Source organism: Danio rerio, chromosome 21 (assembly GCF_052040795.2).
Source record: "Danio rerio strain M-AB ecotype USA chromosome 21, GRCz13ab, whole genome shotgun sequence".
Taxonomy (NCBI): Eukaryota; Metazoa; Chordata; class Actinopteri; order Cypriniformes; family Danionidae; genus Danio; species Danio rerio.
Genome location: NC_141041.1, coordinates 18,580,701 through 18,607,067, shown reverse-complemented (window position 1 = coordinate 18,607,067; position 26,367 = coordinate 18,580,701). Strand labels below are relative to the sequence as shown.

At 36.3% G+C, this 26,367-nt stretch overlaps 2 long non-coding RNA genes across 3 annotated transcripts in view; both read right to left on the bottom strand.

The window, feature by feature from the left end:
* Positions 1–19,584, bottom strand: part of LOC137490590 (uncharacterized) — a 67,367-nt gene extending 47,783 nt beyond the window's left edge. The window contains exons 1-3 of one of the 2 annotated variants that reach the window (XR_015520195.1): positions 14,830–15,383; positions 14,606–14,725; positions 3,826–4,069 (exon numbers count right to left, since the gene is read on the bottom strand). This is a non-coding gene — a long non-coding RNA (uncharacterized LOC137490590). Of the gene's footprint in view, positions 1–3,825; positions 4,070–14,605; positions 14,726–14,829; positions 15,384–19,113 lie in introns of those variants that run through there. The other variant, XR_015520196.1, reaches the window with a different exon arrangement.
* A 2,088-nt stretch (positions 19,585–21,672) lies between these two features.
* LOC137490743 (uncharacterized) lies at positions 21,673–25,794 on the bottom strand. Its single transcript, XR_015520178.1, has 7 exons — positions 25,318–25,794; positions 24,981–25,036; positions 24,524–24,583; positions 24,235–24,420; positions 23,602–23,716; positions 22,886–22,991; positions 21,673–21,916 (listed from the first exon to the last, which is right to left on the bottom strand). It is a non-coding gene; the product is annotated as an uncharacterized LOC137490743 (long non-coding RNA).
* Between the last annotated feature and the right edge of the window lie 573 nt (positions 25,795–26,367).

Genomic DNA, 26,367 nt, shown 5'->3' with positions numbered 1-26,367 from the left:
CACAGCACTTTCCAACATCGTTTCCATTCGTTTTGTTGCCTTTATTTGTTTTGCAGAGTGAGGCGTCCCGCAGAGCGTGGAGACAAGCTGCCGTGTTCTTCTCATTACACATTCAGACTGTTTTTGTCACCCAGTCGACTGGTGCCTCCAAACAGCTGTTTTCCCTGGCAGTATAAATAAGCATTTGTTCTGACATGAAGGGGAAAAGAGGGAGAGAGAGATAGATGTGGTAGAAAAGCCAAGCTCTGAACAGGCAACATCGGGAAAAGGAGAGAGGATACCACGGAGGCTTTGTAGCTGGTAAAATATTCTTATTATAACCTCAATAGCCAAGCAACAGATAACACATTATGCTGTTGACTATTCAGTCAGGATGTTTAGAAAAGATTTGAATGCTAACGTTGAGCATAAGCGTGGTTTTAGCTATTTTCAGCTGTGATGGGCCCCTCCAACTTATCGCTTGAAGCTCAAGTTGAGCTTGGCAGCTGAAATGTCTCTGCGCTTCCTATCCAGAAACACATAAATAAATAAATGGTGTCAGGAGTATCACTGAGGGGTAACAGGCCTTCGCTTCATCAAAGCATTATGGGTGCCAGTGGTACGAGGCGTACAAATGCGGTAGCACTTTTATCACAGGCCAGTAATGAGGGATAACTTCACCACAGTAATGGCAATCTTAGCAACCCCATTCATTTTTTAGCAGCTGCAATTACCAAGTTCTGTTGATATTTTTCACCAATTTATACTATTTAACATTAAGTAATGCAAGAAAACTCATATTTAATTTTTAAGAAAAACTTATTCTCTTAACCCTTTTCTCTTAAAAAATAGTTGTTTTCTGCCAATGTGTTAACTTCTATCACAAGGCTTTAAACTAAGTATTTCAATTAGCTATTTTATGCAAAAGATGGTTAAAATACAGTTATTTTGTGTTTTATTTAATTGGATATTTCACCAAAAAAGATTAAAGGGGTGGCCCAGAGGGTATTTTTAAAGCTTGGTTGTGTTTATAAGATGCTAAGCAATGTGTGCTCATGCTTCATTTGTAAAAAATGACTTTCTTTTTTTTTTTTAACAAATATCTTACTTTGATTGTATAGACTAGTGGTTCTCAAACTGTGGTACGTGAACCACTAGTGGTACGCAGGCTTCCTTAGTGGTACGCGAAGGAATTGTGTATGTCATGTACATGCTTAACACATTTAAAAATGTATCAAAAATGATGTATATTATATGCCATATATGACATAAAGCCTATATTTCTGAGGGAATCTGCCACGTTTTTTTAACTGTGCAGATTTGTAGCTGCTTTACTAGGCCAACTACACTATTGTATTTCAATACTGCTCATTTTGGTGGTACTTGGAGAGACAATTTTTTTCTGAGGTGGTACTTGATGAAAAAAGTTTAAGAACCACTGGTATAGACGGATTACCAGTTTGTAAACATTCAGGATGCAGAAAAAAGCAAGGAGTGCTAGCATTTACAACGAGGAAATGGCATCCAATGCGGTACAGAGTTTGCTGTTGTATTAGAGATAAATTATTTTGATAACATATTATATATATTATTTACATATTGCTTTTAGCATATTATAACAGCTTGTCACACAGTGATAAGCACAGTGATTCTGCAAAATTAATGTTAAAGTAAGCAGCATTTGTCTGACAGACCCATTTACGATAGCACCCTCCCAGTGGATATTGGATAAGACGAAGTGGCCAAGCATCCAGCCCGAAATATACAACTATCTCATTGATAGGCCTACAGGTCTTTGGATGCCTACAATTTAGTTCTGTGTGGTCATGTGCAAGAAATAATGTTCCATGATTACCAGATTCAAAACTTTGTAGTGCTATAGAGGTTATGCCTAGCCAAAGACAAGGAAAGAAGACGGAACAGTACAAGGCCTGGGTAATCATCAACAAGCAAAACAACTGCATACTGACTGCGAACTGCACCTGTACGGCAGGATATGTGAACTTAGATTTTTCCATTTCATTCTAAGCATTCAGTGTTTGCAGTTAATTAACCATATTTAACTGTTTTTGCTGAAATCGTTGCTGCAATCAAAAATGAGTAATGCGCATGATTCAGCATAGCGTGAACCTACCTGATATACAATGAACTGCAGAGTCAACTGCAGAGTCAAGAATTTTTATTAGGTCCTCACTCCATTCAGCTTTTCTGATGGCTCTTGGCCAAAGATGTCTGCGGTTGGCATTAAAAGCAATAGTGGCAAAATTTAAGTTTTACATTTTTGGACTTTCGATTTTGTGTTTGCTATTTGTCTTTTGCAACCAGTATGTGCGGTTGAACCCGTGTGACTTCATGGGTGACGTAGATTAGTACAGTAATTCCGCTATACTGCTACTCCTCTAACACGAAAACAACTGTCATATTTTCTAGTTCCCCCGAAAGGCCCGCCCTCAAGAGGCTCTGATTGGTCAGCTAACATTATGTGCTGTGATCACGGATCGGCTCCACGTCACCAGGAAAAGAGTCACACCTCTACAAGTAGGCACTTTGCCTCAGCTCTATAAACACTGTCAGTCAGAGTGCTGTGACAGAAAATGACAAAGGACACAGCCGAGCCTCACGCCTGCTCTCTAAGATAAAATCTGACAAGTGTATTTCAAATATATTCAGAATAAGCATGTGTAATAATGTGAAACATTCACTTATCTTTTGCGAGTTTGTTATTTGAGATACAGAACGCACGGAAAGTGGCTGCATAGAGAGACACTACAGGGCTGGTGAAGACTGACTGTTTACAGCGGTTTGATGGATAAATATGAATTTGTAGCTTACTTGTAGTGGTGCCAACCAGCATTTCCCATTGTTTACATCCTTGCTACAACATTCTATTAACGCTAGACACTATGCATGTACTAGATCAATTTTAACAAATAAAAACACTTAGGTTGTGGCTCACAATCCACAGCTTCTTCTATTACGGTTGGAGCTGCTCCTTCTTTGAGAAGTTTTTAGCCGAATCCAGCACTGAACTGAGAGAGATTCTGGAAGTTGTCCTTTGTCAAATGCTAGAGCTATATCTTTTTTTTATAATTCTCTGGAACATAATTAAAATTAAACTGTAGGCACTTCTCCCTTTGTGTCATGTTCCTTGGAAGCCCAAATACAGAAACAGTAGAAGCTCTGTGGAAATAGCTACATGGATGACATTTTAGCTTTCTCTGCTATAACATTACAGCACCTCTAGCCACGCCCCTTCGCTGCACGGGGTGCATGTGCATGGTAAATGCGCATCACCTGAAGCATTTGTGATTTCACTTACCTGGATGTACTGTTTTGTAGTCCCCAAACTTTGATCGCTGTAGGCTTTGCTAAGCTAACTCTGTAAAAGCCAATGTCTCACTTTGCATTGAACTTTTTGTTGTTTCAAACCTTTCTTTTGCAGAAAATTTTTGAAAGAATGTTTCAACAGAGTTTGTGAATAAAAAATACCTATAAAAAACTTTATCTAATAGCTTTATCTTAACAAGCCATACAGCTTATTAGCATAAACGGGACCACTTTAACACAAAAACAAGCATTGTCCATAGTAATAGAAAAGCTATGGAAGACATTAGGTCAACTAACACTAAGTAGTTGCAAAGGTACTTATAGTCAAAATAATGTTCAAAGGGGACTTTGAAAAATGTAAGTGCTATTCTTCTGTATTGTGCAGAAAAAAAGAAAAAAGTATAAAACTTCAGAAAAGACATGAAAAAGAAAAAGACATGTTGAGAGAAAAAAAAGTTTTACTATTAAGTGAACTATGAACTATGAAGGGGGAGATAAAGACTAAAAAGCCAAACAAACCTGTAGCCTCACGAAATTGTGCAGGGGGTGATGAGAAAGATCTTCCACACTGCGATTGAACAGCATACTAACAGCCTTCTAATTAAACATCGTCTCCACTCAGTAGCTCTGAAGTGATCTGCCAATCATCCTGCAGGAACGCATCACATCCTGTTAGCTGCCAATCACACGATGCTGAGTTCATGACAGGCGCCGGCAAAACCTCTTTCTGAAAATATGGACCTGCTTTTCTTCAAACCCACAGCTGGAAAAAAATAGAGAGAGCACACATGAGCGTCCTGGTGGAGTTTCATGCCGTTTATGTAGATTAAGCGCATAATAAATAAGTAAAACCGATAGCTACTTTCAGACATTAGCCTGAGGGGATAAACATCTATTAGCAGATTAAACAAAAATAATAACCGCAAGTCACTCATCTTAAAACGCAGGAAGTTAAAAGACACCGAGCAAAGGGGGGAATGAAGTCAAGTCATTTCATATAGCCTTTTAAAACAATTGACAGAATTTTTCATAAAAGAGAAAAGAAAATCAACACTTGTATTATTCAGTGGCAGCTAAAAACATCTTTTTTTTTGCAAAGAAAGTGACACTTAAAAGAGAAGCTAACCACCCTTGATAATCTGCAGAGCACCCTTAATTGAGAGTAATTAATTACATATTTATAGCTGGTATTCTCAGTCAACAGAGCTGTTAAGGAGTCCTAGTGTGTCCGACAAACAGGAGTTTAAGCCCGGCGAGCAGACAGAAGCTGAAAATGACAGCTCATCCCCTGGGAGCTCTAACTCTGGAGGAGTGAGAGCCATGGAGAATACAGGTGTTCACACATACAGCTGGGTTGATGGTGTGGAACATTTTATGGATTCTAGGTCTGACAATGTGAGCAGACACAGCGTTCACTTGTGCTTTGAAATCCAGACCGGTTGTTATCAAAGAGATGCCTCACACACCAAGAATGAAACTGGAGATGAGCTGAAGATTTTACTGTGTGGTCATAAGTACTGCAGATACAAGAAGAGCTCCTGAAGCACAGCTGCAGATGTCCAACCTGATTCCATCAGCAACTTCAGGGGAACCAAATACATCTGGATCCATTAAAGTGCAACTTGCTACTGCGCTAAAGTTTGAAATGTTGAAGTAGCCACATGCTTAGTATTTGAATGATATTATGTACAAATGACCACCCGCTTTGAATGTTATCACTCCCTTGAATGGATCAGTGGATATCAGCTGATAGATTTGGGCCAGTAGGGATCTTCTGCACCTATTAGTAGATTTAAAAGGCTGTTATCATCCATCCACATGGTTAATTAGCTATGCTAATAGAGAAGACTCCAGATTTAGATCTAATTTTACATTTCTGTGACTGTTGAGTTTAGGGTTGGGGGTAGAGGTTTATAAAATACAATTAATGAAAAATTAAAAAAATTATATAAATAATTCTTGTTAACTTCCGGCCGCAGCTGTATGTGATCTATAGCGATGTGGATGGATAATAACAGCCTTCTGAGCCTACTTGAGGTGCAGAAGGCCCCTCCTGGCCCATATCTATCAGCTGATAACCACTGAGAATGCCAATTCAATCGAGGGATAACATTTTTATCGGCTAATTCCTGTTTTTCAGAGATCAGTGAGAATGACTAAAAAATGCTACTTAGCTTGATGACTTGGCTAAAACAAAGCTAAAATTGGGCTTTCTGTGAAAATATGATAGATGTTTAAGAATAGCCCAAAAACAGACTAGACATCAAATACACAGGAATGATTGACAGCAAATGTGTGTCTAATTTCTGTAACAGATGGGTGGGTAGTTTTGATTTTCAGGCTCCTATAATGCCGTTGTCATATAAATAACAAAAACATGTTTTATATACAGCTATAGAAAGATTAAAGAGACCACTTGGAAATTCCCAGTTTGATTAAAACTTTTGTTTTGTTCTGCAAATTACAGATCACATTTCTTCTAAATACTGAAAAATGCCATTTGAAGCAAATAAAATTGCTCAATAAAGAACCATGTATTTAGAAGTGTCTACATGTTTGTGGAATAACCTTGAATTTCAATTCCAGCAAATAAAAATCTGTAATTTTGAACAATCTATCCAGTTATGACCCCATAATAGTGTGTACCCTGCTGTCAACTAACAGGCCTGGGCCTGTATACGATTCTGACAGTATGATATCACTGGTAAAAAAAATATATATATCACGGTTTCAAGGTATTGTGATTTCTGCTCTGAAATATATTCTTTTTAAATGTCTGAGTTAAAAACACAGAAACTTTTTTCCACTTTGAACACAATGGCTGTGTCCGAAATTGCATAATTCCAAACTATATATTAAGCTAAAACAGTTTGTGAGCTGAGTAGTATGTCCAGTTTCATTGCAATCGAAAAAGAGTATGCAAGATGTACCCGTATGATCTACTTCTTCAGGCAAGATTCTGAAGTGTGCAACCGATGGACGCTCTGCTATCCAATGAGAATGAAGCGCGTGTGTCACATGACCTTGATAAAATGGCAGATGTAGTACATCCGAGCTTTATTCATTCTACTCACATTCATACTGTATAGATCGACCTTTTTATCAGTCGAGTAATAAATTCAATTGCAGTACCCACTGAGTAGTAGGCGATTTCGTTCACAGCCAATATATTTTATTTTAAGAAACATTTAAAATGTTTTAGAGCAATAAACATGTCAGGCTAAATAATTCAAATGAATCATTGACTTCTGCTGTCCTCATTCATATTAAAAAACACTGATTTATTTACAATTTAAGTGACGTCTTTGGATAGCTTTTCTGCTGGGGATACTGTTGTCCTAAAAAACAAACAAAAAAACTATTTTAAAAATCTTACATAAACCGTAACAGAAAATGTTTGCGGTTTTAAAACCTTGACTTTTCTAAACCACGGTATACCTTGAAAACGGTTATCATCCCATGCCAACTAACTCCATGCCAGCGCACATCATAAAAGAAATACCATGACTGACAGCCTTAGACTGATTGACCGAGGTTGAACTCGACTTTCCTCATACATTTTTACAGTATGCATTTAAAGGGCAGCACCCCCTGAGCCATATATCTAGCCAAGCCCCAAACATGGCGTATTGATTTTTCTAATCTGTTTACTCCTTTTCTGCACTTTCCAGTCGACTGCTGGATACCATGGTTTGCCCTCGGGCGTTCAGTGGAGCCCAGCATGTTTCAGCTTTGATCATCGTTCAGCCAGCGGATTAACATATGCAGACTCTCTTCCTCCCTTTGTCGTCAACCCTACTAATAAATCTATGGCTTCCCTCTGATCAACTGCAGGCCATGAATCAATCAACCCACCTCACATCCTAACAGTCTCCACAAAGATGGGATCTCTTTGTCTGCTAGGCTGAAAATGGCAAAAATCAACCAAGCTGCAGTAATCATTCAAAAGAAAATAAAGTTGTGACTGCAGGTTTAGTCTTTCCTGGATAGGCGTATGCAGTAAAGTCTTAAATGCAGTGAGATCACTTTAAGTCATAAAGGATTCTCGTTGCGTTGACCAAAAACTGTGATTTGTACAAGATGATTCCATTATTGCTGACACCAAAAAGGTGGGATTGTAAGACTATTGTTTAAAATAACAGCTCAGTAGTCTCAAAGATAATCAATTTATATTAGAAAACATACACATAACAGAGCTTTTAACAAACACTTCACAAAAAATTCACATTTTCTCATTTTAGTAACTAACCAAACAGGTTTAAACTACTTATAAGCAGTGGTGGAAACAGAACTGAAAAATCGTACTCAAGTAAAAATGCCATTACTTACCGAAAAATGTAGTGCAAGTAGAGTCAAAGTATCTGGTGTAAATATTACTCAAAGCATGACATTCTGTAGTGCATTTAGTTATTGTTTAAGGTCATTTGGTAACTTCAGTCATTATACACTACACATCTGCTAACTTCTTATCAGTGACATGAAGTCTAAACAGTCTCTCGGTCATTGCGTGCAACAATTTTGTGTCTTAAGGTTGTTTTGAATAATGCAATTTTCTATGTGGGATTTGATTGGATGGCAGTCAGAGAGCTGATCATTTAGCTTCTAAGACTTCTACTTCTCTTCTGGCCAATCACCATAGCCAAGAAAAATAATAAAGTTGTGGCAACAGGTTGAAGGAAAATAGTGGAGTAAAAGTACCGATACAGCACTAAAAATGTACTCCAGTGAAAGTAAAAGTACACAAGTTTAAAACGCAAATTACAATTCTTAAGAAAAACTACTCAATTACAGTCATTTGAGGATTTGTAGTTTGTTACTCCAAACCGCTGCATATACTGTAACAACATTAACTCATGGATTAGTAATGTACAGAAGATTACCCTAGATAAATTTTAAGCAAAAAAACAAAAAAACAATACAAATAAATAATTCAGTATATTCGGGAAATAGAAATAACCCAGTGCTAACTATTTCTGATGTGAAAGGCCCAAGTGACTTTATAATCAGACCTTTTCATATAAAAGTAGGTACTACAACAAAGGATTAAGATATATGATGGAAAAGGCACACACCAAATAAAAAGATGCCTGAGACTAAAAGTTTAATTTGTCTTTAATTTGGGTTTTTTTCAACAGTAGTCGCTGTACCTTTAAATACAGACATGTGAGACTATGACCTCCTATCTCAGTCTGCACTGGCAAACACTGGCATTCAGTTTAACAAAAGCAAAAGCTCATCAGGGACTGAAGAGGACTGGCCTCATTGGCAGCTGATGGAAGTAGGGCACTAACGTTTCCAATGCACTTTAGCTCTGTTAAATATTCCCTTAAAGAACCCCAAAAACAACTGGTTCTGTTTGCCGGCAGACCTGCTAAAAATGATCTGAATACTCATTAATCCAAGTACAATAGAAATAAAGCTTGCGAACAGCATCCAAATATTTTTCTGTTTGAAATGAATAAATATATAATTCAATCAGAAAATATACTATATAATCTAATCATTCACTTTCCTTCTGATTATTCCATGCTTTATCAGTTGTCGTCAAAGTGGAATGGACCGCCAACTTATCTGGCATATGTTTTACAAAGTATACGCCCTTCCAGCAGCAACCCAGCATTGAGAGCACAACCTCCAGTGCTGGAAAACACGCACACTCTCCCATTCACACACTACAGCCAATTTTGTTTACCCAATTCACTTATATTGCATGTCTTTGGACTGTGGGGGAAACCAGAGCACCTGGATAAAACCCATGCACAAACAGGGAGAACATGCAAAATACACAAAGGGCCTCTTGGTCCAGTCGGGACTCAAACCAGTAACCTTCTTGCAGAGAGGTAGCCATGCTAACCACTTAACTCATAACCAGAAATTGACTCTTGACATAACTGACCTAAATAACTATTCTGACCTCAAAAAGTGTGATTTAGAAACATATACAACCTAAATATTAAGCTGTTTTTACGGCATCATTTCAGAAATTCTTCAACTAAATTTTGGGATTCATGCTAAGAAAATGTGATTTACTTTACTAAGTTGGATAAGAAATGTTCTTTATTTTATGAAATTAGAAAAAAATAGCTACTCTCTTCACCAGCCTAGCACTATTTTCATCAAATAGTGGGAACCCCTTTGCAAACATTTCCAAACTGTTCAACTTGACTCTGCTCCTTTTGATTGAATCCCCACCCCCTACTCACAGCTACTGGATACTAGTTCTGGTCAGCACATAGTAGACCTGTATTTTCTATATCTAAGATTGCACTAGTGTTTTTGTTGGTTTGTTTTTTGCTTAAAATACTCTTCTGTGTATTTGCTTATTGTTACATATTTATGTTGTCAGTTTTGTATATTTTTATAATGTGTTTTTGAAAGTATAATTAAGAAAAGTGAAAATTTAAAACTATTTCCATTGTAAAAAATGCTGGGTTCCACACAATTCTTTCATGTTGTCCCAACACCACCAATCGTTTTTACAAATTTAAGTGGATTGAACATAAAAGTTACCTTAACTGTTGTATGTTCAATCCACTTAAATTTGTGAAAAACAAATAAGTTGTCCCAAAAAACATGAGAATTGTGCTGTTTCAACTTATTTTAAAGAAGCAGTCTGAACGCAGTTTCAGTGTACAATTCACAATGTGCATTCCATTTTTGCCATTCATTAGACTGTGATTTAGAACAGTTAAAACACTGAAAAACACTGGTTTGTTTGTAAACTAAATCTGATAAACATATCGACACACCTAGTAATTTGTGGGTTAAAGTTAATTTATTTACCTCAGTGGGTACCACTCTCTTGGATATACATTCATTCACTCATTTCCTTTTCAAATTAGTCCCTTTATTATTCAGGGGTTGCCAAAGAGGAAGGAACCACCAACTTATCAGCATATGTTTTACACAACGGATGCCCTTCCAGCTGCAACCCATCACTGGGAAACATAAATACACACTAATTCACACACATACATTACGGACAATTTAGCCTACCCAATTCACCTATACCACGTTTTTGGACTGGTGGGGGAAACTGGAGCATCCTGAAACCCACGCGAACATGGTGAGAACATGAAAGTTCCACACAGAAACGCCAACTGATCCAGCCGAGGCTCAAAACAGCGACCTTCTTGCAGTTAAACGAATGTGCTACCTTCTGCGCCACCGTGCAACCCACTCAGATATAGTAATTTAAAAAGTAAACCAACGCAGCAGTTTTTAGTGTATAAAACTTCATTATGCAACTGTGAGAAAAACCAACCGAGAAACATGTCTTCTGTGAGACCAAATAAGATGATATTCTACACATTGCACTGCTAATGGGCAGAAAACTGCAGTGAACAAAGTCCATAAACAATCCTGTGCGAGCAGCAAGGAGTACAGCGACCTTTGAGTTTGGAGTTGAGGCCCTATTAAAACAGAGCCCAGCTTACTGCCAGGACGCGCATCCCCTAACCGTGGAAAAGCAATCTCGCAGCAACTGCTAGGCAATCAGCGGTGCACCGCGCGGGGTTGAGACAGCGATGACCTGCTGATTCCACAACAGCAGAGGTGAACCAGCCTCAACACACTGATGAGCGCTGCACAAACATCAAACAGGCACACAGGACCTCCCCACGACCTGCTTCGGCAGCCCCGTCTGACGCCTGTGCCTTTTATTTGGGCTGATAGCGAAGGGCGGATTGGCAAATATCGATCATGGCAGTGTTCGTAAAACTCTCCCTTCAGATTTGAGAGGTGATTATGGTTGGACCCAGCTGATGCTGTTGTGTGTGGGGTGGGTGATTGTGATTAAAGAATCCAAACATAGCACAATCTCATCCCTTGTAAACTGCTCTTACCCTTAAGCACAGTGATTCCCAGTGTTTGTTGTCTTAAGTACCCACCAAAGCTCCATCAGTTGGGCTCAAGTACCAATTCAAAAGACGGAAAACACTACAATGTATTCCATTTAAAGAATTACTTTACTTAAAAATGAAAAATTGGCCTTCATTTATTTATTTCATGTCCTTTTAAACCTGTATGAGATACTTCCCACCATAAATGAAAAATGAATATAATCATTAATTTTCTTATCTTTATTAATCTGGGGTCGCTTCAGCGGAATGAACCACCAACTTATCCAGCATATGTTTTACACAGCGGATACCCTTCTAGCTGCAATACAACTCTGGGAAACATCCACACACACTTATTCACACTCATACACTACTGAAAATTTAGCCAACCTAATTCACCTGTACAGCATGTCTTTGGACTGTGGGGGAAACCAGAGCACCCGGAGGAAACCCACGCGAACACAGGGAGAACATGCAAACTGACTCAGCCGAGGCTCAAAAAGCAACCTTCTTGAGGTTCTTGAGAGGTAACAGCACTACCTACGGCGCCACCGCGCCAAAATGAATAAATATAACAAATATATATATATATATATATATATATATATATATATATATATATATATATATATATATATATACAGACATTCTCAGTCAGTTTGGTCAAAAAATCAATGATCTCTTCATAAAAAAGTGCTGAAATGATGTATACAGTTTCACAGGTTCAGTGATCAACATGACTTTATATTTACATTCAGATCATGATGCACCATTTCTACACAGGTTTAAAAATGTATTCTTTAAGTCAACATTTAAGAAATCATAATAATTTACACTATTTTCTCACTCTCAAAGGGTTCCAAATCTTTATGAGTTTCTATCTTATGCTAAACACAAAAGAAGACATTTTGAAAAAAAGCTAAAAACCGATAATTTTCCTTCTATGGAGGTCAATGGTTTCCAGTTTCCTTCAAATTATCTTCTTTTGTGTTCGACAGAAGAAAGAAACTCATAAAGCTTGGGAACCAAGCTTTTTTTGGGTAAACTACCGAGGTGCACGGTGGTAAAATGGGTAGCACAATCGCCCCACAGCAAGCTGGTTCGAGCTTTGGCTGGGTCAGTTGGCATTTTTGTGCAGAATTTGTTCTCCCCGTGTTGGCGTGGGTTTCTCCGAATGCTCCACTTTACCCCACAGTCCAAAGACATGCGGTACAGATGAATTGAATAAGCTACATTGGCCGTAGTGTATGTGTGTGAAAGAGTGTGTATGGGTGATTCCCAGTGTTGGGTTGTGGCTGGAAGGGCATCCGCTGCATAAAACATATGCTGAATAAGTTGTCTGTTCATTTCGCTGTGACGACCTCTGATGATTAAGGGACTAAGCCAAAAAGAAAATGAATTTTAAACTACCCCTTTAATGAACACTTTAAAAATATTAAGCGCAATAAATGATTATTTCTGTTACATAATATTGCAGCGCTACTACACAAGCAGTTCCTCAATCATTTACTCTTCATTAATTTAAATAATTTATATCTATTATTAAACAGCTTTGGTTTTAAGTCAGCTCCTTTTATTGTTATTTATAGCAGTCTATAGTGACCTGAGTAATTGTTTAAATTAACGGCCCATACAGTCAGTTAAAAAGCTAATTATAAAAATGGCCTCTACAAAACCCCTGGAAAACAATTCAAACATTCACCCTTAATAGAAATGTTAATGTTGGACCAGCTTTGAACACCATTTTACTTTTTGTTCCATTTCAGTTTTTGGCTTTTACAGCATGAATTTACACAGAATAATTCTAAACCATATTTAGAAAGTAATCAAAACACTGATAGTCAATGTCCTTTGAGTTTTAAATATCTCAATCATTTAAAGCAGAGCACCAGTAGACATAAATGTAACTGAAATGTAATAGCCATACTTTAAATCCATATACACAGATTAAATACATTCTCCATAGAGAGTTCAAATATATGTACAAAAAAGCATATGCTATTATGTTTATATCATGGCTACTTTCAATAGGCCAATCTAATTTAACATAGATTTACAAAGTCTGTAAAGTGTTTATCCAAAATCATCACTTCCCTTTTGTTGACACCTTGACTTCTGGGCAGTTTAGTGTTGAGGAATTAATTATTTAGGAGTCTTCTCATATCACGATTATACAGTTACTTAGTTGGAGTTTATTGCATGATAAACTATGTTCCTCAATGAATCATAAATGGCAATGAAATAGTGTTATTTTTAGTCTGTGTGCACCAAAAAGCGGCTAAGACTTTTATTTCAGTGTGTTGATGTACTTCCAACTAAAACAGAACATTGAGTGAGTTTTTTTTGCGCATTATTCCCTTAAAGCAAACTAATGGTAAGAGGGGTGTGCTTAAAAGGCCATGAACATGAGATTGAACATGAGAACACTCAACACGAACTAGAAACAAGTCTTTTTTTAAAATAAGACAATTGGCAAATCCGGATTTCACCATTTCCATAATCGAAAAGGTCTCTTTTGTCGCGTGTTAGCAGACCACTATAATCCACACATGTGGGTCCACACACGATTAGTGCTCTCATCTTGGGTAAATGGAAAAATAACCTTTGTTGCGGCACATTTATAAATGCAACACTGACGACTCATGTCTCTGAACAATTATTCTACTACTTGCTTGAATTACAGATGTCAACACAACGTGGCGTCTCTCTGAACACTGTACAGGTAAGAAGAGTCTTCGAAGCTAAACCATGCATATTAATAAAGTTGCATCTCGTTCACAGTAGAGAATGCTGATTGGTTCGAACCAAGTTTTTCTCATGAATAATGAGCCGATGTGCTGAAAACTCAACGACAGCACTTTGTACCTGCCTGTACAGACAGTCAATTTCCACGCTGGAATTTATACAATAATCTCATTGCCCTGACGTTGTTCCAAAATTTCTTTGTATTCCGCAAGAACGAATTTGCACTAAACAACACAAAAACAACCAACTTTTTAGTGAACAATTATGTGTCTTAATAGTGTTTTAGCAATGTGAGACATATATATATGACTGTCAACGTCATATATCAACACTTTAAGAATGTTTTGACTATAGGCCATCAAACTGTTGTCAACAGAGAAGGACCATAGAAGCAAATGGTCAGACACTGATTGAAGATTACTAAAACAAGATTGTTTTTTACTTGCACATATGAATCGCTAACCTAAAAATAGTAATGTGTGCTAGAAAAATGTACATTTTGATTTCACACAGACTTAAAGAGTGCATATGATGCAAGTTAAACATCATATGACTGAAGAGAATTATACGATTTGAACAAATAAAATATATGTAAAGTACAATTTAATTCTGTCCACCCACCACCAAACCAGACACGCAACATTTTGGCATATATCAGACAGCAGATTATGTTTTCAGGACACTGGATACAGATGCGTCTTAAAACATCCTACCTTTGTAGGCTGCACTTTTTAGCTTTCAAAGAGCCACAATTTCAGTTAAAGCACCCACTAGAACCTTCCTAAATACTCTCCACATGCCTCTGTCAATGAGTATCGATCAATAAGGGCCATCTTGAGTAAAACAGAGAAAAAAAAAGTGAGACATTACAAAGCAACAAATGCACTAAAACATATCCTCTTAATTCCAACTTATTTTACTGTAACAGATAACACACCGCCTCCGTTTCTTTGTCGGAACACAGACTCCAGTAACGAACAGTGCCAGTGGACTCCAGACGGGTACTCTCTCACCCCCCTTGTGTTTGCAATAGGAAAGGAGTGTTATTAATTAAGGATACGAAGCAGATTTTGACAAGGGTTCCCGAGTGGCAAGCGGTGTGGATTCTTGGCGTTGACCTGGCCCAGCGGGGGTAGCATGCGCCTGTTTGAGGAAGGGGGTGGAGGAGGGTTGGGCTGGCTCCATGCTGGCAGCCAGGCCTTCCACGTCTGCGTTGGTGCTTTGAAGTGTCACCTTGAGAGAAGAGCCAGTGGCCGGGTAGTGGAGGGAGCAGGAGCAATGAAAGGAGTGGCACCGCTTGCGTTGCCAGACACGGCGCTTTTAATATTACATGGGCTCCCGTCCATCTCTCTACACATGCAGGATATTGCTTCTGCTTGATTTATTCAGAAAGTGGATCTTTCTCTGCTCCTTTTCATGCTGTGGTTCAACACCTGTGCAGGTTTTAGCCGGACTTCTGCGCTGGAGCGTGGTGTGTCAGGTTCTCTGTAACTTTGGATGAGAAGACATTAGGTGTCCGTCATGGCGTAGTTAGTGAGAGTGATGTTTTGATCACAGCAGGTGTTTGAACAATGCCGCTTTAACAGTGAATCAAATGGTTTGATAAAGACGGGTGGGAGGCCGCAGGTCACATCAAGTTGTGGCATATTGATACATCGGAAATGTCACCGTATATGTAAAGGATTATGCTTATTACAGAGCCGCACATCAGATCAATTTAATAATGATCTAAGTTGAAATTACTTTAAAATCTTACCTTGACATTAACTTATTAAGCTGCTGTAAAGAAACAAATAATCTGTGGAAATGTACAAAAAAACTAACTAAATGAACACTGCTATAGAAATACTGACATTTTACACACACACAAACACAAATTTAGTTTTTTTTTTATATAAGTATGCCAGTTTTGCTTTAAAATAAACATCCATTGGCAAGTCTGCAGAGTTGTGAGAGGCTGTAAAAGTAAGAAATAAAGTCTTAATTCTGTGTATGTGAGATTTCCCATCTTCTTTGCATTATTGGAGCAACAATATAAACAGTCACCATCAAGTGTTTTTAAGGTAAAACAAAATGGCTGTAGTTAAACCAAACCAACCCCTAATGGGTTATATGGACTGACTTTTCACTGAATTTCAGCCCCCCAGCCTAAGCGCTTCCAGTGAACTGTCTTTCCATTATAAAATTGCCATGTTTAAGGTCTGATTTCTTTAAAAATCTGTGATATTCACTGCCTGATAGATATAGGATAAGGAGTAGGTCTCAGACCGGACAAGAAGCACTGCATTAAATTCCATTTTCTCCTTCAATGTCTTTATAATATGACTTTATAAAATTTTCAATGGAGCCTCTGCACTCGCCTGCTGATCCTGACGGCGCTTGCATTTAAATTGTGTTTTACACTTGAACAACTAAATAAATGGTTAAGTCTATTAAACTGAATGTATTGTAATTCCATGACAACATCGATGCAATAAAAGAAACTTTATGAAATTGAAAAAAGTCACATTAAGCTTTCACAGGAAGTTTATCATCGGCTGAAAAACATTAGCTGGGCATATACCCCATTCACCATGGTTCAGCTACACTAACCATAGTTTAATGGCCATGTTGACGTGAGTCAGTCTGGCAACAAAACACTTTTACCTTTAATAATACACAGGGTAATTAAGTCATAAGCTTGGGCTGGCATTATTATCATCAGCGATAAAATAGAAAATAAACAAAGTAAGATGTACCTTTCAGTTTTCGCAACCTTAATTGAAATTGTTTGGAGTTTTCAAAATCAAAGTTCAACTCAACCTGCTGAAAAAGCAAAGCAGCAAAGAACAAGCTTGAACCAGCTTAGACCAGCAAAGAACAAACTTAACCAGCATGTGTAACCCCACCATTATTATTTTTTCAACAATCTAAAAAATTTTAAAATAACTATAGTATCAACATTAATTATTATACACATTTTTCAGATTCTAGCCTACCTTCTACAGTCTACGTTTTTATACAGTAAATGTCCTCTGTTTTAGGCAGTGCTTTAAATACTTTTTAAAAACAAAATATTTCTATACAACTACAAGGGCTAACGCTTTACATGTTAACATCAGCAGGCATCGTATTTAGTTTTCTATTAAAAATGAACTGTGACTATGTTTTGTATTGGTTTATTATGCAACTCATTAGCTCTGAACCAACAATAGTTTTGTTGGTTTAAATGTTTTATAATGCATGACTAGCATAGTATGTTTTGCATTCATAAAGTATATGAATAGTTACTGATAAAACAAGAAAAAAATATTCAACACTTGAGCCGGTGTTAAATTAACACTTTTGAAAATGTTAATTTAACTCTGGCCAGTGTGGATTATATATATACACACCGGTAAAGTGTTAAAATTAATTCTCTCTCTCAGAGTTGAATTAACACTGTTGATTTTAGAAAATAACAAAGGAAATCTTTCACCATTCACAGTATTGTAGCTTTCGAGAGTACTAATATCTGCAACATTAATGTTATGCTAAAAATGTGTATTGAAATGATGACGGGGCTATTTTCTCGCCAAAAATGTGGTAAATGCATAAAAAACTAGGCCTCAAGGTATCCCGCTTATACAGGCTGGGTGAAAAATAAGCTGTTTTTAACCCCCCTTTGGTAATGAAGGGCATATGAATAATTTTGCCTTTAATTGCCACATGTATTGTCGATGGAGGAAATAAGAAATTAGAATCATTATTTATTTTATTACTTTTTAACATATTTTTAAACGATGCTTGCAGTCAGTGTATGTCGAACTCCTGCTGCATTTGAAACAGGAAAGGGGTATTTTGAAAAGATTTCTCGCACCCGTCCCAGATCATAAATCGCAGTTTTAACTCCCCTGATTAGTTCTGACATCCGCAGCCTTTTATCTCTCTCTCCATCTTGCTTTTTTTAATCAGATTAACCCAAATGGGCGTCCTTTAATGGCCCCTTTTTTAGAAAAGCCGAAAGAGGATGATAATTAAAATAATTAAACCACTGGGATTGGCGCGCGCATCCCTTATTATCTCTCTCTCCCTCTCTTTCCCCTTTTGCTCTCTTTTCCTTTCTTCTCTCCTTTTTAAGTTTGGAGTCTACTTGGCTAACAGATTCAGAAGTGAGGAAAAGCACCAACCACCCTCAGTTAATTGAATTTACTCTCATCTAAAGGTCTAACTATGCAAGGTTTTTTCCTCCTGTGAAACTAGTGTGTGTAAAGGTGTGTGTCAGTTGTCTAAATCAGATTGCAGGGGTGGGCTCAGAAATAAACGCTCATTTTCATTCTGTTTCTGTGCAATTTTTGTTTAGCTAAACATAAAGCAAAAAGTATCATCTTTAACGATTATTTATTCATGGACTTTTAAGCTATTAATGAGGACAAATGAAGTCGTTTTTAAGAGTGTCAGTATGAAATAAGCTTACCAAAATGATCTTGATTTGCATGTCTGCTTCGTTGTGTGTCCATGTGGAATAAACACAAACATTAAATATAACCAGAATTTTAGGATACCCTAAAAACGTGCTTGAAACAGCGCTAAATAGATGTTCCTGGAAAGAATGAGAGGGAAAAACATGTTCCTGTCCTACAAAAGTAATAACTAATAGTGTTAATTGTAATTAGTTTTGCTTTTACTGGGTATCTAATTACGCACAAGACCTAGATACCACAACGCTGGAAGTATTTCATGCCTTTTCACAGTTGGATACAGTTATTCTTTAATTATACTTTTCAAATGCATGAAAAAATGAAGGCGAGCCCTTGATACCAGGAATCTACAGCACTTTCAAGAGAAAAGGGAGAAATAATGAAATAAAAATAAGACTCTTTATAGCCCAATCATGACTGCATGGCACTGCTTTAACTCCACGGCTCGCCTCCTCCTGCGTCCTGACAATTTCACTGGGTTGCATTTCAAGTTGGCAAAGAGAGAAGAGCGAAATCCCTTTGCTGTGAATACTTAAGATTTATACTTAAATTTTCATACAATCTTTGAAAACATTGAGGAGCAATTTCATATTTGCACTGACATCTAATTTCTCAAGTAGATTCTGAAATCACAAATTGGTATGGATTCCCTCTGCGTCCAATTATTCCGCATCAGTTTCCCTGACCCCTCAGAGTACTGCTAAATTAAACATAAGATTTTTTTTTCAGACGCAGTCATGAAATAGTCCTACATATGCACACGTTTGATAAACTAATCTTACTTTCTCAGTTGTAGCAGCTCTCGTCGTGTTTCTCTCTGCCACTGAATTGCAAACGAGACGCGCAGAGCGGGAAAAGTTGCACCACATATGCGCCATGTTTAGGTCACTTTCTGTCAGTTTGAACTGCTGCTGGTATAATTTGGACATTGAGCACTGTAGATGAAGATTAATGATTGTGTAAGTATAAAATTATTATTCATACTGCCGCTAAAAATAGAGGGGGAAATACGAAACCACGTTTGCAAGCCAACAATTAGCTAGTTTCCCAGTCTGACCTGCAAAGGAGGAACGTTAAAAATGACTAAACCGTTAGACTGTGGAGTGGTTCAATTATCATTTTAGACCAAAAAATCGACTCTATGAGTAATCCTATGTACGTTTTTCAAGTGGAAGCGCAAAACTTCTGAGATCTGTCGTTTGACCTCAAATGAAGACGCATGCTAATGTGTAAATGTGCGCTGAACTGAAGACACTTGGGAGATCCTGCACCTGTTGACTGATGGTTGGTAATTCAGAGCAACAGTGCCCTCTAGTGGCCAATCATGAGAAGAACTTGAAGAACGATCGAAGTCTTTTTCTTTTGCTTTGTAAAGGGCAAGCCCTTGATACCAGGAATCTACAAATGAACTGAAATAGGGAAGCGAGCCTTATCAATCCGGCCCCTTATCCTGGAACATACATCTATGATCCTGGAATACTCTTCAGTCTGAACAAAAAATGTCTGAGCTCACCCCAATCAAATCAAAATGTATGAGTTTTTAACATATTGTAATGTGGTATAGCCGAACAGCTAAACTGTATTTTTATATTGCCTTAATTTATTTATTATTAATATAATTATTATTTTTACATAAGTCATGTGCTGGGAACCTCTTGGCAAAAACTGATTACAAATAATATTTATGCTGTAGTTTTTCTTTATGATTTATTATTTAATATTTTACAATTATTAGCCTACTGTCATCAATCTTGAATGTATTGGAACACAAACCTAATTTTTTTTAGCCAACTGTAAATTATGATAAATTTAGAAATAAATGTTTTATTCACTATTGCGTCATTTAAAAACGTCATTTACAAAATTAAAATCATTATAAAATACAATGAATAATTTATGAGACTAAAAATTTCAGACCTACATTGAAAATGACAATTTATATAGGTTGAATTAAGTTGAACAAATTAAATTTCGTTATGTCCAATGCCCAAATAAATTGTTTACAACCACTTTTTATGTTAGCTAAATTAAAGCAATCTTTGAATTATTTTAAGATGGATGCAAAACCATACCCAGAAAAAACTTTAAAAATTAACATATAAGTAAAGAAGTCTCCACTTCACTTCCTAATCTGCAATTGCCTCTTTGAATATCACATTAATTGTACAAAAAAAAAAAAAAAAAAAAACTACTAACACTTCCCTTCTTAGACTTTACAGACCTGAAACTTGCCTTTAGTACTTATTCATTGTTGCTCTTAGTTGTGTAAATTGCTTCCTTGTCCTCATTTGTAAGTCGCTTTGGATAAAAGCGTCTGCTAAATGACTAAATGTAAATGTAAATAGTGTTTACCCTTATCACTCGATTGAATGGGTGTTATCAACTAATGATAAATATGGGCCAGTGGGGTCTTCTGAACCTACTGTTAGGCTCAGAAGGCTGTTATCCATCCACATGGTTAATCAGCTATACATCAAATACAGCTGCAGCAGGAGGTTATTTATATTATTTATTAAATTTCCCATTAATTGTATTTTATTAACATCTACCCCAACCCCATCCCTAAACCCAACCATCACATTAATGTAAAAACAGATCAGCATGTGCAGACTTCTCAAATATAGCTGATTAACCATGATAATTACTTATATTATTTATTAAATTTCCCATTAATTGTATTTTATTAACATCTACCCCACCCTAAACCCAACCATCACAGTAATGTGAAAACAGATCTGGAGTCTTCTCTATTAGTATAGCTGATTAATCACAAGAATTATTTATATTATTTATTAAATTTCCTATTAATTGCATTTTATTAACAGTATTAATTTAGTATAGCTGATTAACCATGTGCATAGATGATAACAGCCTTCTAAGTCTACCAATAGGCTAAGAAAGCTCCTACAGGCCCATATCTACACTGTAAACGATTTCTTGTTAAATTAACAGTAAGTTACTGGCAACAATTATCCGGTAGCTGCTGTATTTCATAAAACAGTAACATTACTGTAATACTAATTACATTAGTATTAGATTTACTGTAAAATGTAATACATCATTTTACTGTTTTCTTTTTTTACTGTAACACCAATTACAGTAGTGATAAACATACTGCAAAACTGAAAACAGTATTTTACTGTACATTTTTACCATGCAGAACTACGGTATTTTAACGTTACTTTCATTATTACTGTATAGTATTTTACAGTTATTAAATGTTATTTTATTGTATTTAATAGTGCTACTTTATAATGAGCAATGAGCAAAACAATTTCAAAAATTGCACAAATATTATTTGAACTGTTTAAGAAATACAAGAAAAATTAAGAAACTGAAACTTTAACTTCACAATAAAAGTTTATTGTGTAAACCCTACTGAAACAGTAGCAATTATTCAATATAACAAAGCAACAGAACACTAATGAACAATTGATAATTAAAACCAGTCAACAATTAATGTATCAAAAAGCATTAAAATTTAAAAAACAGGTGAAAATACTGCTACAAGACAGGAAATGATGAAGGCCAAATGATGTTGTGGAAAAGGGACAGTGAAAAAGGGCAGCAGCACTTCTGATGATCCTGCAAAAATGACAAGCAAAATCAATCACTGGAGTAAAAGCTAATCATGCCTCAAATTATTTCATTCATTCAGAAACCAAACACCGCACTATTGTTTTATATATATATAAAACACTGTTTTTTTTTTTAATCATTTTTGTTGGCAAAATAGTTTGTTGTCAATTTACAATTACACTAACGTTAATGGGGAAAAGATCCGTCAAGTCAAAACTAGTCATTAACTAGTCTTAACTATAAACTATAAACTAGTCTTCACATAATGTCTGACTCTGTATAGCTTGAATATCTAATTCCATGATCACACTACTAGTGCTTCCACCGATTTAAGCGGGGTGAACACAGTTCATTCTGACCTTAAGAGGCTACATATTTAAAATAAATAAATAAAATAATCTAATTTAACGTGACAAATGTTAATCAAGTACTTTTAAGCTTTTAACATGTGAAAATTCACTTCTAACTTACAGACAAGATTGCGTTAGAGAACATGAAAGCCGTAGGTGATTTTTTTAAAATAATGCTAATGATGAGTTGCTGACCTTTGGTTCGTATAAAACAAAATAATCACTAAGCATTCATTTTTGGCAAAATCTGCCGAGAGGCACAGCGACACGACAAAATGTGTTAAAGTTGAGCAAAGAACTGTACAGTAGTCAAGCAATATACTTCATGAAATGTTTGTGGTAATATTTTGCGGTCAATTCGTATTACTGTATTTCAATATGCAGTGATGGCATGTCAGTGAGACAAATAAATCTTTAATAGAGTCATTTTATTCAATTTATTTATTTTTTTTAGGAACACCTCTCCAGTGACATTTCCTCAAATTAAATCATCATGACGTTACTGTGCACAGCATCAATTTAAATCCCAAATTTTTTAAAACAGTCACTGCTGATTACAAACTAACATTAAAGATAGGCTTACAGAAATCCTGTATGCATGATAATATGAAGATTTATTACTCACTGATGTCGAAGCACTTCGTCAGAGATGTAGACAGGACAGAATATGTGCCATCAAATGAGCTCTTGTGCAGCCTTTGTTGGACATCAAGGTAGTATGTTCACCTACACTGTAAAAAAAACAAAATCTAAATAATCTAAAAAAAACAATAATTTTATTTATTAAATACTTGCTTAGCCATATATAGATGTAAAAGTAACCAAAATAAATAATTTATTAAAATGTGAGGGATACTAAGCATGTTTGGTCTACAGAGAGAAGTAAACGTTTACTTTAAGCATTGATCCTAATGAATCTATTTCTGAACTACATCCATCCTCGCCTCTGAAACAGCATTTTTGAGCATTTAGATCAGGGGTGCTCAACCCTGTTGCTGGAGATCTACCTTTCCGCAGAGCTCACCTGCAACCTTGATCAAGAACACCTGTCTTTATTTACCAAGTGCTCCTTCAGATACTATTTAGTTGGTTAGTTGATGTTTGATCAGGGTTGGAGCTAAACTCTGCAGAAAGGTCGATCTCCAGCAATAGGGTTGAGCACCCCTGTTTAAGACAATGAAAAATAAGACATCTAGATGATATTTTATATTCAATCATTTGTTGTGAAATTTAAATGGCTTCTATTCAGTATATACATAAAATAAAATTAGTATAAGAATAAAAAATAATACTCTATGCCAAATAAAATACTTCAGATCTAAATAAAGCAGGTGTTTTTACCTAAAGGTTCCTTTCCTCCAGGTAGTTTAGCTGCAGATCGCTCCACATCTGTGCTTTATTTGGTTCTTGACTTAAGAGTAACTGTAGTCGCATTCCAGGTCCATCAAAATCTGAGCTAAAAAGACAATATGGCAAAAGACAAGACTAATATACAAGTTAAAAATATACAAAAAAAATATACAAGTTTGATGTTTAATGGAACAAAAAAAAAATCTAACTATTTTGAAACAAGTGGAGGATGCCAAAGATGCTCTCATTTTCATTTTTGGGTAAACTGTCCCTTCAACTTATGACATAAAAAAACCAATATTGAACCAAGCTTACAGTTTCCAGGCTGTTTGAAAAAAACAAACACGGCCAGTAAAATTGCTAATAAACACAAAGACGAGTTATAGTAAAAAATCTGTGTCTAATATTTACTCAGCATTTGATAGCCAAATAGCCTAGCCATGGTTGTTTTATTAATTCATTCATTTTCTTTTCGGCTTAGTCCCTTTATTAATCTGGGGTCACCACAGCGGAATGAACCGCCAACTTATAAAGCATGTTTTATGCAGCAGATAACCTTCCAGCCCCAACCTATCTCTGGGAAACATCCACACACACTCATACACTACGGACAGTTTAACTTACCCAATTCACCTGCAACGCATGTGTTTGGACTGTGGGGGAAACCGGAGCACCTGGAGGAAACCCACGCGAACGCAGGGAGAACATGCAAACTCCACACAGAAACGCTAACTGACCCAGCCGAGGCTTGAACCAGCAACCTTCTTGCTGTGAGGCGACAGCACTACCTACTGTGCCACTGTGTCGCTACTGGAAGAAGAAAAAGAGTTTGTACATGAAACTCCTCACAACAAATCAGTGAACAAATTGACATTTCAAAATCTAATCAAAATGAGCAAGACATGAACATTACCTTGAACAATCAAGTGAGGAGTGATTGGTAGCATCAGCTTTTCAACATCAATTGCTGTAGCTGCAAAAAAGAAATATAGAGTAAAGATAAGAGTAAAATAAGACTTAACATTTAATAATCTAAATCTATGGTACAACCATACCAATCTGTATGGGGTTAAAATAAATTTGTATACAAATCATTCCCTACACCTGAACACCAAAAATAAAATGTACAATTAATGACACACTAACGTTATACAATAAGCTCATTAACCAGTGAGAAATAGACAATTAATATGAATTATGTTAATATTAGCATTAACTTAAAAGACATGAACTGAATTTTATTATCAGCTCAATTTAATAAAACAGTTTAGACTTGTTTCATTGTGAGTTTAGTTTAAATAACTTACAGTTAACAAATCTAACCATAATGATAACTTAGTCATAATGACCACATGAAGATCAGAGCTTACCTTAACGTTAAACGTTTAACTTTTTATGGTGACTTTGCCTTCATCTCAGTGTTGTGCTGAAATAGAAAATGCAGTTAACGTTACACTGAGTAAAAGTTATGTTTTTTTCAGGTAACGTTACTATGGTCAAAAACTCACTCAAGATAAACTCACTGTAAGTTATCTAATAGTTACCTCGCAAACACTACAAACACGGTCTGGCGTCGAATAACGTGACATAAGAACCTAACTTACAACTAAAGTAACTTGGTTAATTATTTTAAATTACACACACACTACACAGAAATATACACAAAACAAAACTTTAACGGACAGAATTTGACTTTTAAACACTTACCGAGGATGAATTCACTGGAGGAAAAGGCGACAGGTGGATTTCAAATTAGGATAGCCGTTTGCCTGGTGAATGTCGAATCGACTCTGTTCGGTTCAATAAATCGGCTCCTTAGAACAGTAAAGAGTCGAATCCGCCTAAAACTGATTCCTTTTCGTATATTATTGTAAGACACAACAATGAATCATTACTATATCGTTATACTGCTCGGCCACACACATTTATACACATGTTGCTGAATGTGCTAGTAAACACGTGTGATAAAATAATTCCCGAGCAAACAGTTCAATCCGATTCGGTGTCGTTTGAGTCCTGAACCGAACCGGTGCAAACGTGATATTGATTAAATAGTAATATTGTTTTTTTTTCACTTTACCAGCGAAAAAATTACATATATCTGACTTTAACAATAAGAATAAGGTTCGCTTGAAGTGTTTTGAGAATTAAATTTTTTTTTTCTCCCAGAATTCATTTTACACCAACAAGCAAATAGTAATGGCGGATGAGAAAAGCCAGATAATGTCGTAAATATTGCGTTTAATATGTCGCGAAATGAAGTTTTAACAGTTTTTCATGCGAGAATGTAGTTCTTCCAAACTCAAATCTGTGGTTTGTTTATAGATATAATGACTACTTTTAAGTGTGCTTTGCCGATAGGGAAGATTCTGACCTCCAGGGGTTGACGGCGCTTTATCACTCAAGTATCCGGCAAACCTCATGCTTTAATCGGCTTAGACATTATTGAGACATGCCCCTGTCTTCGATGGCTCTATAATGAATGTGTTATATAAAATAAAGTTTTAACAGTTTTTCATGCGAGAATGTTGTTGTTTTAAACTCAAGCCTGTGCCTTATTTATAAAGATGATGCATATTTTAAAATGTTGTTTTGAAAATGCGGAGATATGTGACCTCTACGGTGGCCAATATGGGCGCCCAATATTCTTGAATCCGTCTAAAGCAGGTTGGTCACTCTGACATTTAAGCTGACTTTGAAATCATTTTGTGTGTTTAACAGTCTTTAGTTACGTGAATCAATTATTTTTGTTTCAAT